At 39.2% G+C, this 13,607-nt stretch overlaps 1 protein-coding gene across 4 annotated transcripts in view; it reads right to left on the reverse strand.

The window, feature by feature from the left end:
• nrg2a (neuregulin 2a) overlaps positions 1-13,607 on the reverse strand; it is a 79,501-nt gene that overhangs the window by 63,694 nt on the left and 2,200 nt on the right. The gene's annotated exons all lie outside the window — the stretch shown is intronic.

Raw genomic sequence — 13,607 nt, forward strand, 5'->3', positions numbered from 1 at the left:
CCAAGATAGCTGCAAATTACTGAATAATTCAAAAGGCTGAGTAAACTTGAACTGCCTTCACAAAGCAGGAGGATACAAGTCATAATGATCAGGCCAACGTAAACACACTAAATAGGGGTCTATGGTGTGGAAACATGCGCTGCAAACCAGGTATATGTGTGTTTTTCCATTTCATTGGCAATTTTGTGTTTTTTTCTTAGTCATTCATCTATAGTATTTTTCTTTTTCTTTTTAAATTTCAGTACATGCCTTATGTTATTCAGTGCTAGCTCTGAAGTATACCTGTAGTAATACTGTAGTATTTGAAAGAGTCGATTCTTTGTATTTTAGGAATGTCCACCCCAGGGCATTCAGGGGTGGACAGGAAAAACAGATTGCCTTTGTCATCAAAGTAAAATCCAAATGGCTGTGAGTTTCACAGTTGTTGTGCTGTTGATATCTTGCGGACTGTGCGGCGATTGTGGCCATTTGAGCGCTGCTGACACTGCTCCAGCTGTAGAGGCAAGGAGCCTAACAACTGCTGGGACATTCCCAACGGACTCATCCCTTTCAACTTTTTGGTGTTTCTCCCACTTCCTCGTCCTGATCCTGATCATATACTGCCTCATTGTGGTGAAGTCAACATTCTTCAGTGGGTTGAAAAACTCTAACTGCTAAAAAGTCCACTTGCAGGGTGTAAACTGTAGTTACAGAGGCCAAAGTCTAAGAACTACAATATTTCCAACATTTGGGTTAGACTAATGTTCTCTTTAGTGCCAGATGTTCTTTGATTTCTTCTTTTATTTATCTAAAATGTCCCTAGCAAGTGTTATATACACATTTTGTTACCAAACTTCTGGCCAGCAATTTTAGGTATTCAGCAAAAATAACTGAATTTATAAAACTGGTAAAATATGATAACACCTAAAGCCATTTACAGTTTCCCTATGCTTATAAAAGTTCCCCTCTTATACCATCTCTCAAGGTAGTCCAAAGAATAAGCCACTGGCCGTTTTATAAATATTGACCTACTTAATTTTTTCTAATGCATAGTCTTAATTTACACAAATCACAAACAAATACCAACCTACAAATTTTTAACTTGTCAGGTTTATTACTGACGATGTAGTCAGTAGATATATATATATTTTTAAATGCAGATCCTTTTATGTGGCTCTAAGAGCTTGAGGACATCTGTTTATGAATGAACTGACACATCCCAACAATATAAAAAAAAAAGGTTTCGAGCAGATTTTCATTGTGTTGTCGTCGTTTAAAGAAACTAAGCACATCTTCCCAGTTCCAAAACACACACACAGAGAAAAGACACATACAGTGAAACAGGACACATGAGGAGAAACTGTAAATGAAAGTAAGGACTGAAAGTCACCGTCACACAAATATACAATAGAAATAACATATCAGTCCTGTGATAGACTGTCCCGAAATGACCCTGAAAAGAATAAACAGTTAAGAGAATGGCTGGCTGTCTGGATGCTCAAGGAATGCTGTTCAAATCGTGCTATGTGCATTATTAGCAAAATTATTTTACAAGGTTGGATGATTAGTCTACACTGCATTATTTTCAGCTAAGAAACTGCTCAGCATCTGGTACTGAAGAGATCCATGGCTTTTATTCCATTTGTTTCTCTGGTGGGGTGGGATACGCATTCTCAATAAATGCCAAAGACAGTAATAATTAATCTGTTTATGACGCCATCACTTAAGGTGATTAAACAGAAATGGGAAGCTTTAACAAAAGATTTAGTGAGAGAACAGTGAGGTTGAGATACACTGCTTAACCTTTGCTAAAACTTTTAGCTGTAGGCCCAGCTTTTAGTCTAATAAATAGTGCACTGAACACTGTGACTATTTAGTGGACATAGTCAAACATTGTGCTCTCCACTACCACTGCAGTACTACAGTACTTGTACAATAGGAAACAAGAAAGTAGTGACTGAAAATCACAGAAAAACACAGTAAAGACTACCATACAAAAATATAATAGGAATCATATATTAGCCCTGCGTTAGGGTGCCTTGAACTGACCCTGAATCGGATAAGCGGTTGTAAAGATGGATGGAGTGAGGATTGTTTGATTCCCTGTTTGGGTTGAAGGAGTCTCCAATAATGCCACAGACAATAATATTTAATCTGTTAATGACGCCATTGCTTAAGGTGATTAAATGGAAATGGGAAGCTTGAAGGAAAGATTTACAATAGTGTGGTCAAGATGACGTGCTTACTTTTTGAACCTGAATGAACAAAAAAAAAAGGGGGGGGGGGGGGGGCGCGCTTGGTGACTCACATTCTTCATTTAAAGGTGACCTTGGCCCTTTGCAAAAACAAAAACAAAACAAAACAAAACTGGAGGTGATCTTTGATGGCAGCGTCATTTAATAAAGAAATAAATTCTGTTGTTAAAACCAATTTCTTCCAGATGAGAGCCCTCGCGAAGATTAAGAACGTTCTCCCATCTGCTGACTTTGAGAAAGTAATTCATGCCTTCATTTCATCCGGGCTTGATTATTGCAATAGCCTTTATTTCGTAATCAGCCAGGCTCTGCTTTGTTGTCTACAACGAATGCAGCAGCTCGACTGCTGTCAGGCACACGTAAATGAGACCATATTTCCCCTGTTTTTGGCTTCTTTACACTGATGCCCGGTTACAGAATTGATTTTAAGATTTTATTGATTGTTTTTTTTAAATAAATGGTTTTAAACAGATTAGAATCCTTTTACATTTTTGAACTTTTAACTATGGATATTCCTGATATGTCTTTAAAGTCAGCTAATCAGATGCTTCTGGTAGAAGCAGATTAAAACACCTAAATGTGACTGAGTTATTGTTTGTCTTCCCAGCTCGGTTATACTGCTTTTAGTTGTACAGAACTTCGGTTATCCCTTGTCGTTTTTAAATGTGTTAAAGAATAAATAGGTTTGACTTCTATAAATGTTGGCAGTGGTTGGGGGGCTGTAAGCTAATCTAAAAGCCCAGCTCGGTCCACTACATAGTCACAGTCCAGCACTACACTGTAGTGTCTGAGACGTCAAGGCCCATGAGATTCTGCTGTACCGTAAAACAGGTAAAGAGAAGGAAATGGGGCATATTAGTGGAAGGTTCTTCGTATCAAAAAGCAATGCATCAGGTGCAGGAGGCTTCCATGCCATGTTACAATGCCTCACTGATACAGTGGGGCAAAAAAGTATTTAGTCAGCCACCGATTGTGCATGTTCCCCCACTTAAAATGATGACAGAGGTCAGTAATTTGCACCAGAGGTACACTTCAACTGTGAGAGACAGAATGTGAAAAAAAAATCCATGAATTCACATGGTAGGATTTGTAAAGAATTTATTCGTAAATCAGGGTGGAAAATAAGTATTTGGTCACCTCAAACAAGGAAAATCTCTGGCTCTCACAGACCTGTAACGTCTTCTGTAAGAAGCTTTTCTGTCCCCCACTCGTTACCTGTATGAATGGCACCTGTTTGAACTCATCATCTGTATAAAAGACACCTGTCCACAGCCTCAAACAGTCAGACTCCAAACTCCGCCATGGCCAAGACCAAAGAGCTTTCGAAGGACACCAGGAAAAGTATTGTAGACCTGCACCAGACTGGGAAGAGTGAATCTACAATAGGCAAGCAGCTTGGTGTGAAAAAATCAACTGTGGGAGCAATCATCAGAAAATGGAAGGCATACAAGACCACTGATAATCTCCCTCGATCTGGGGCTCCACGCAAGATCTCATCCCGTGGGGTCAAAATGATCATGAGAACGGTGAGCAAAGATCCCAGAACCACACGAGGGGACCTGGTGAATGACCTGCAGAGAGCTGGGACCAAAGTAACAAAGGTCACCATCAGTAACACACTACAACGGCAGGGAATCAAATCCCGCAGTGCCAGACGTGTTCCGCTGCTGAAGCCAGTGCATGTCCAGGCCCGTCTGAAGTTTGCCAGAGAGCACATGGATGATACAGCAGAGGATTGGGAGAATGTCATGTGGTCAGATGAAACCAAAGTAGAACTTTTTGGTATAAACTCAACTCGTCGTGTTTGGAGGACGAAGAATACTGAGTTGCATCCCAAGAACACCATACCTACTGTGAAGCATGGGGGTGGAAACATCATGCTATGGGGCTGTTTTTCTGCCAAGGGGACAGGACGACTGATCCGTGTTAAGGACAGAATGAATGGGGCCATGTATCGTGAGATTTTGAGCCAAAACCTCCTTCCATCAGTGAGAACTTTGAAGATGAAACGAGGCTGGGTCTTCCAACATGACAATGATCCAAAACACACCGCCCGGGCAACAAAGGAGTGGCTCCGTAAGAAGCATTTGAAAGTCCTGGAGTGGCCTAGCCAGTCTCCAGACCTCAACCCCATAGAAAATCTGTGGCGGGAGTTGAAAGTCCGTGTTGCTCGGCGACAGCCCCAAAACATCACTGCTCTCGAGAAGATCTGCATGGAGGAATGGGCCAAAATACCAGCTACTGTGTGTGCAAACCTGGTAAAGACCTATAGTAAACGTTTGACCTCTGTTATTGCCAACAAAGGTTATGTTACAAAGTATTGAGTTGTATTTTTGTTATTGACCAAATACTTATTTTCCACCCTGATTTACGAATAAATTCTTTACAAATCCTACCATGTGGATTCATGGATTTTTTTTTTCACATTCTGTCTCTCACAGTTGAAGTGTACCTCTGGTGCAAATTACTGACCTCTGTCATCATTTTAGGTGGGGGAACTTGCACAATCGGTGGCTGACTAAATACTTTTTTGCCCCACTGTAAAGTATAATTAAAGGTTCAACCATCCTTTAAAATGTCCTTTGGTGCTGACACTGTACATTAAATCCAGTGCTAGTGTTTTACAGGGAGGTTTATAAAAAATAATGGTGTCTTCCAGGGTGAACGAGCTGTTTAACTGAATAGCTGATAACATGGACGTGGATGTTTTCCTCTGAGGTATGCCATGAGATCTAATAAAGTTGAAGAATAAATTAAGTATTTAGACTGAACCTGGATCATTTTATCAGAACACACAAATCTGGGTTATGTGGAGGCAAGGTTGCCCTTTTTATTCTCCTTTTGATATTCTGATAGCGTTTTTATTATTATTTGTTTTTTAAATATTATTTTTATCTTTTTGTCTTCCTTCGGATCTTCCTGGCAGCAGCCAGCAGGCAAAATTGGGGCGATAGGGTTTGGGGTTATGCAAGATCCTTGTGTGATAGAGATGGGTTGAGTGAGAGCTGATTTAATGTGCTGGTCCACATTTTCCTGCAACTTCTAACCATATCCTCTTTTTTGTCCCTGTTGCTTTAGAAGGACCAGTAAACTTTTTTGTACCAATTCATTAGCACAGTTTTAAAATATAATAAAACTGTGACAGAACTGACACTGAATATTTCTGACTGTTAACTATTAAAAACACAGGTGGAAACCCTTTCTGTGACAGGGTTTCCACCTGTCGCAGAAAGTATCAGACAGACTATCCTCGTGTTCTGCTCTAAATAGTTTTGCCATTTCAAACGCAGCCTTCATCCCAGTTTGTGAATTCAAGCAGGCTGGAGATTAATGGAGATTATTGTTTGCGAGATTAGGTTCCAACTGTAAGACTAATCTGCATTCACACCACTAACCAATCCAAATCTGCTTCTCTGTCTGATGGTAGATTTCAGCCAGCTGTTTGCAAGCTGCAGTGTTGCAGTATAACAGCCATGACACAAAGATCTGTGGCTTTACAGTTAAGGTAAATGCTCTGGATAAAACATGACTGTTTATCTAATTATACACAGAAAATATTGACCCGTTTGTCAGAGACTTGCGATGCAATGTTTGATAAAAGCTGGTGAAAAGGTGCAGTTTACCTGCAGCAGAAGGTGCATGCAGTATTGATCTATTAACAAAAAACCTTTTCCATAAAATTACAAATACATGAATACAAATAAAAGCAGACACAGCTATTAAATTACTGCAATTTTTTTTAAATCCACATTTTTGCCAATGATATCACATGCATATTTTGCTTAATCATGTTTAAGCGAGAAACTGAACAAGCAGGCAGTCTATCATGTTTGTCTACTATCATATCTACCAATATGGCATCGTGCAGGCTGTTATTTCCCCAGTCTCGTGATCTTACGAAATACTTTTAAACTCTCACTTAAGCAGTTTGCACTTATGGAAGCAAATAATAAACCAGATATAAAATTGAAAGTTTTAAACTGCATGGCATTGCAGACTTGTTTTCATAGTTCTTATCCAGCTGAACTTAGAGTAAGCCCATTATTCTCCATGAGCCCAGACATAATTCTGTATTACATGGAAATTTATAATCGTCCAAAGCATTGCTTTAGTGTGTGTGTGAAATCTAAAGCTTATGTTAACAGACATTTAAACTATAGCAAGTATCTCTGATGCTGGATATGTTAAACTGCACATAAGTAAACTGTCAGCATTTTGTGGATCGGGAAGAATTAGGAAGTGATAACTCCATTTTGTGCTTTGTCCAGAGCTTTCCTTGCATCACAAATGGTGCTTAACCTTAATAACCGTAATACTGTATGAAATCCGTTAGGTACATGACATTCTCTAACATTTGTTGTCTAACCAGCAAGAACCATTAAGCAAGCTGAAAACCTGAATCTTATTTCTCAAATACCTGCTACCAATCGGTGCCCATCTTAAATTACTGATATGAATATAATTTGGAAATCAAATATTGTGTTTGCAGCTGATAGATAATTTTGGCCCGTTTTGTATCTTTCATATACCAAAATTGTCATATATTTATGTTTACTGTAGTCATATATATATATATATTGGCTGCTTTTTCACTCATTTTCAGTCCAGTCCTTGTACCTGACCATTTTCAGTGGAATGTTTATTGTTTGTTATGCCACTTAACACTGACCTGTAGACCTGCACATAACAGACGGCTTAGCAAAGAACCAACTTTAAATTGCACCTTTGCATTGCACTTTGTTACTACCATCCTGCTGCAAAAACACATTTTCATTTCTTTACGTAAATATGTGAAAAATGCTCCAGTTGGTATACTTATACAAACGCAAGCTAGTATTTTTCCACTAACAAGGTAATTTTCAAAGATCTATTAGTTGAAAACTTGGTATGGTATGCAGTGTGTCCTTAAACAAATTTGAGGAACCTGGACAAGTAGAGGACAATAAAAAGTGGCAGGTCTACAAACTAACCTTTCAGCATATTTCAATACTCTTTACTGGAGCCTCATCATTGGTCTCAGCGGAGGGGCGTTGTCAAGAAGCTATTCTTAAGGATGGGAAAACAAGGAGAAAAGACTAAGGTATGCCAAATTACACAAGAACTTGACCAAAAATCCATCAACGTGTACAGAGGAAGACTGGAGAGAGGTACAACAGTGAGTGTCTACAGCTGTAAAACACTGTGGTGGAGGCCCTGTTTGGTTTGGGACTGCGCTTCAGCCTGTGGTGTTGGAGAGCTTGCCAAAAAACAGAAAAGTATCATCAGATCCACCACGCAATATGGAAATATGCAATACGGAAAGCATCTAATTGGCAATAGCTTCAATTTTAGCATGTCAAACACCCCAAACACACTGTCAGTGCATTAAAAGCATACCTGCATAGAAAACCACACAGAAGAACACTATCAGTCATTGATTGGCCTCCTTCGAACCAGAAGCTCAACATTATTGAATAAGTGTGGGATCATCTTGAGAGAGCAGAACAAGAAGCAAACAGCATCCAAAGAAAAACTCTGAATATCCTTAAAGAAGCCTGGAGAACTAATCCTGAATAATCCTTAAAGAGAGTACAAGAAAGTTTGCCTAAGAGAGCTCATGCTGTGTTGAAGAATAAAGGTGGCCATACCAAATATTGACTTTCAAGCACCTTATAAATGTACATACTCTGTTTTTGCTTTATATACTGTATTTCCATGCGTGTTTGCACATATTTCAGAAAATCCCGGCACACATTTCCCATTTTCCCAGCAAAGTATAAAGCAATGATAGGTGGCTCAAGACTTCTGCACAGTATTGTACAGTAACCGTATTAATGTTCTAAATCATGGAAGGCAAGGAGTAACACAGTACATTTACATAATAACAGAAAGTTTTTAGGTGGTAGTAACTAAAGCTAATATGTTCCATCTTCATCCACTGTGATTTTGAGTATTTCAAATGACATTGCATATCTGGTGAATGCCACAACTAGAGCAGAAAGGAAATTGACATTCCTCATTGGTGAGATAATTGTGTAACTTTCACAAACATGCATCAGCGTTAAGAGCTTCACACTGTTTTAAACAATAAATGGATCAACTAACACTGTAGTTAAAGTACTGGCTTACTCAGTAACAGTAATAACCAAATATGTGCCTCACCTCCAAAAAAAGAATGAATTCTGCTCTAAATCATCATCTTTTTCTAACTCTTATTTCTGCTATGACTGTTCTTTCTTTTTTTCATATCATGGCTCTATAGAGCTCATTACGTAACGCAGAAGAGCAACAATTACAACACACGAGCTGGGAAGAATCTGATTTGAAATTTTAGGAGTGTAGAGGAAAGGCTCGAAGCACACCGCTTGCTCACTTGCAATAGCTCTGCTGTACAAACAGGTACAACCATGACCCAAATCAGAAAACCTCAACTGTGCCATGACAGCTGCTCTGTTACTGGGGCAGTGTGACTTATGGAGACGCAAAAGATAGATATCCTAAATGCTTACCCTGTCACAATAATAGCTTTTAAAAATCTGTCTCTAGAAACGTGGAGCACAAGTCTGAGTGATTGTGAGAAAGTACCTAATGGACAAGAAAATGGGCACCCAATTACTGAAAATGGTCATGCCTTTTTCCCCCACAGATCTTGTGACTATACATCAAGCAATCTTGTCACTGTAAAATAGCCAAGATGAGATTGAATGGGGCAGAAATTCTTCATAAATGACCACCATGTGAACATAGAAAACAATCCTCACACAATCGCATAATATAAAGTGTAATCTCAGTCACGTTCAGTTGGAAGGCCACAACACTGACCATCGAAAAACGCTTCAGTCATCACCTAAACAAGCACACATCCTTTGCATGGCAATAATTTTTGCTGGTGAAATACAGTAAATGAGCACCTTTGTCACAACTGTTTGCTAAATGGCCCCTGAGAGTGTCATTGGGGTGTAATGACCAACTTGTAGATGCATGCTGATTAATGCTGCCACAAGACTAAATTGTGGGGTAGAAGCAGAGCCCAGTAGCCATCAGCAGCTGTCATTCTTGTTCTATGTCTGGCTCTTCTAAGGACCTCTTCCAATTCACAGAAAGATATAGCTTGCAGGCAAAATTCTGCCTGTCTACCACCTCAATGCAGCAGCTGTGACCTGCATACAGTTGGACTTTGCAGTGACAGATTAGTAACAGGGTGTGCATTCACTGCAACAGGTTTACATTGATCAAGCTCAAAAAAACTAAATGGCCAGAATGAGCACTTTAAAAATACACACAAGTGACAGTGATTTGCATGTTTGATGCATTTTGCAGTACAATGTACAGCTTTTAAAATGAGAGCTTTTTGTCATAGACATTGCACTGATTTGTACTTCATTTTACTCATACAGTGCTCCCACCAGCCTGAATACACCCACACACATGCACACGCAAAATACAGCTATGTAGGTCTCCTCAATGAGTCTGTGGATAGACAAAAAGCTGGGGGGGGGGGGGGGGGGGCACCTACCACATTTGTTTCAGTCTGCACACTTTTGATTTAGGCTAAAATAAATAAATAAATACATAAAATAATGAAACAATCCTGAGATGTGATCTCTGAAAAAGGTTCTGAATAGACAAATGGATGACAATGTGTGTGTGTGTGTGTGTGTGTGTGTGTGTGTGTGTGTGTGTGTGTGTGTGTGTGTGTGTGTGTGTGTGTATACAGAGCAGTCTGCCTCCTACTTCAGTACTTGTGCGCCAAGTCAACTGACATATGTTCAACAAGCTTAAAAAGAGATGTAAACACAAATTGTGTACTGAGGAGTAGGTCACTGGGCCTTATGGTGCACTAATACTGACTATGGTCCACTGTGTAGATTTCCTTATTCTGGAATACCAGTATATCTGACATGCTTGTGCCTGCTTTGTATAATAAGCGAACTTCCTTTTTAAAAGTGATAGCATCAACAGTGACCTGTTGCAGAGCAGCACTAAACTCCAAGGAAATACTGGCTGTCATGCAATGATACTGAAATGTATACTTGAGTGAGATGTTTATATGTCTGCTAGCTTACTGTATAACTTTTTTTATACACAGTAATGTCACAGATAATGCTACTGATTCAGCCAGACATGGACAACCAGTGTGAGGGCAGCATTTTCATAGCTAACATGAACCTGTGTTTGTGCATGCTTTCTGTAACCTGTAGCATAAGAAGTGTAATTGTTGCTGATTTCATCTCTGCTCTGACAGAAACCCAGAGCACCCAGCTGACTGAGTCCTGCAGCCAAAGTGCAGGTGTTAACAGGGAGTTACAGTGGGATTTTGCAGGTGAGGAAACGGGTGTAGCAGTGCAATGTGGGCATAAGAACCACTTTGAAATAAGCAATTATATTTTGCATTGTGAGATCCAGTAAAATTTTCCTTTGTGTATAGGCTGTGGTCTGGTGCTGCTGTGAGAGTCCCTGCTCTTTGTGGATTTTTGCCACTTAACTTTCAACAAGATAGACGCAGATGTTGTATGAGCTATCGTCCCTGATCTGAAACCACTAGATGATATAAAGTTCAGATAAAAGGTAAATTCCACTGAGTGAAGCTTATCGGCATCATCAGCTTACTTTTGCATTAAGATCTGCTACCCTTGATGTAAACTTACATTGACCATAAATACCACAATCTGCTCTGCACCTGTCCAACATAGCACATGACTGTACATTCACCACAGTACTGCCAGCTAACCAGCCTGTATGAAACTGTACTGAAGTACCTAGTATTTCATTGCAAACTTTGAATACAGCACCACAAAATTATGATGCTTTGATTTCCTTTGCAAGATGTTTCACAATATGAAAAAACACAACTACAGCATGTCATGCATGTCTGATTAAAATCTCCAAAGTTAAGGCATTACAAGTAAACTTTAAATTTCCAGTTTATCAAATATCTGCTCAGCAAATAACCGGTTAACTTTAACTAAAATTATGTTTCATCTTCCTCCTTTGCCTAACACATTTCTCTATTGTAAATAGGCAGCACGTGTATATTTAGCCAGCATGACACACTGCAATATAAACTGCATATAAACAGCTTGTGTTTGATCATATTTGTTGAATTTATTAAGCTTGTTTCCACTTATTTTTAAGTGGGAAATCATTTCAAAACGTACAGAAGCTTGTTTTGCCACTGAAAAAAAATGACATCCATTAATCCAAAACTTCAAGTTAAATATCTCCGAATTTGGGGTTTCTTGAGATATAATAACTTTAAATTTTAAGATAATAACCTGAAGTTCTGATTTATCGATGGCAAAGAAATTTGCCTTTTTTGGTTTGGTTTTATTTTAGTGTTGTTATTTTTATTTGGTGGTACAGTGGTTAGCATTGTTACCTCACAGCAAGACTTTCTGCATGGAGTTTCCATGTTCTCCTTATGTTTGCGTGGGTACTCTCCCATTCCTCTGGCTTCCTCCCACAATCCAAAGACATGTTAGTGGGGTTACGTTAATTGGCATTTCTAAATTGGCCTGAATGTGAGTGTGAATGGTTGTCTGTGTCAATGTGTTGGCCCTGTAATAGACTGGTGATCTGTCCAGCGTGTACCCTGCCTCTCGCCCTACAACAGCTGTCGCTGGCAACCCTAAAATTGGATAAGCAGAAGAGAATGGATGAATTGAAGGAAGCATTTTTTTCAGTGGCAGAAACAAGATTCTATACATTTAAAATTACTGCCCACCAAAAAATAATGTTTATGAGCAAAAGTATAAACAACATTTATGCTAACTCCTCTTTTGAAGAGGAGTGAGCTAGATGCTAAATTTCCACCACAGCAGCTTCATTTACTTCTGCACCATTAACACTCAGTAGGGATGAGACGAACAAGGGGATGTGACACGAAATCCCACAATGAGGTTGTGGGATTTCATGCCATTATTTTCTTATTACTCCATCCTTTTGGCTATAAGCAAGTACAGGTAGAAAAAAAACATACTCAATAGTAATATGTATTATTCTGCCTATCAGATTTACTCTTTTACTAAAGGTGCTCAAGCTCACTTTAACACCTGTGTTAACTGCTGTAGGTAGCCTGAGTTTAAGGCAGCTCATAGGAAGTGGAAGTCACACAACCACATAATTTTGAGAGTTGCACAGTATATATGTTTAACACACTAGACAGCATCTGTACGGTGCCAAAAAGGGATTAAAGGCAAGTTTTGGGGAGGTCCTAAGAAGACCTGGAATCAGTCTCTGGGCCTAAACAAGATTTGTTAAGCCAAAAAAATATGAGCAAACATTAAGAGATAGTTAAATGCCTAAAACAGTCACCATAAAGTTGGTGATCTTTGGTTAGTGCTGAACAAAGAAAGGAACTGAAAGTATCACGAGGATATTGTTACTGTTTGCATGACAAGCCATAAATGGGGAGGAGAGGGGGGTCAGAAAAGAAACTCTGGGGAGATCTTAATATCCATGTATAACCACATACTTTGATGGGTTCTTTGAAGTAAATAAAAGGCCCAGGAACTGGGCGTGGTAACTCAAAGTGACACAATAGGTGGCTGTGCCAGTTTGATCACATCACTGACAAGCTTTGATAAGTGCCAGAAAAACTGACAAGGGCTGTTTGGGCTGTTCAGGGAATCCAAAAGGGAATAGGGTCCATTTTCTGTTACCTCTCTAACAAGATGATGAGTTTAAAAGCCACAGTGAGAGTGGCACAATCAAGAGGAGAGGGGAGAATTTGTGTCTCGTGAGTACAGACTAAGTGGATTTAAGACAGCAGCAGTACAGGACACGCATCACATTTTAGGCCGCAGTGCTTCAATGGAAGTGCAAATGTGTGTCCTAAACATTGTGGAAGAAGTGTGGAAGACAGGCAAGTAAGATTTTACAGCTGAGTAGCAAACACCATAGCCTAGACACAATGAAGGAACTATGTGGCCTTTAAGTTCACGTTACAGACACTTGCACTACTTTCTAATTAAAGTAGTAGGGGCTCATTTTAGCCTAGTAAAGGGCATTGAAAACAACATTGCTTATGCAAATCAAGTGAAAAAGCAAAAATCTGTGTCCATCTACATATGTACAATAATTCAGGATTTGAGTGCAGCCTGTTGCACCGCAGTTTCCTTTATTTTTTTGTACTCCGTAATTTCCACATCCTCAAGAAAATAATCTAACAAAAGAAGAAAAGAGCAAAGTTATTTTCCTTTGAAATATCTGCTGTCAATAAACCTGATTCTCTCAATGGCGATTAACAGGGTCATGATGCCTCACTGCAAACATAATGCCCTGGATATTGTTTTCAAGTTACTCTCTAAGAACAACATCTACAGACCAAAGTTATTTCTTAAACTACTAACAAGAAAAGGAAAATGCTTGAGTGTGACGTGGGAAAGTTGTTAA

The sequence above is a fragment of the Aulonocara stuartgranti genome, assembly GCF_965226115.1.
Source record: "Aulonocara stuartgranti genome assembly, chromosome: 10".
In the NCBI taxonomy this organism is placed as follows: Eukaryota; Metazoa; Chordata; class Actinopteri; order Cichliformes; family Cichlidae; genus Aulonocara; species Aulonocara stuartgranti.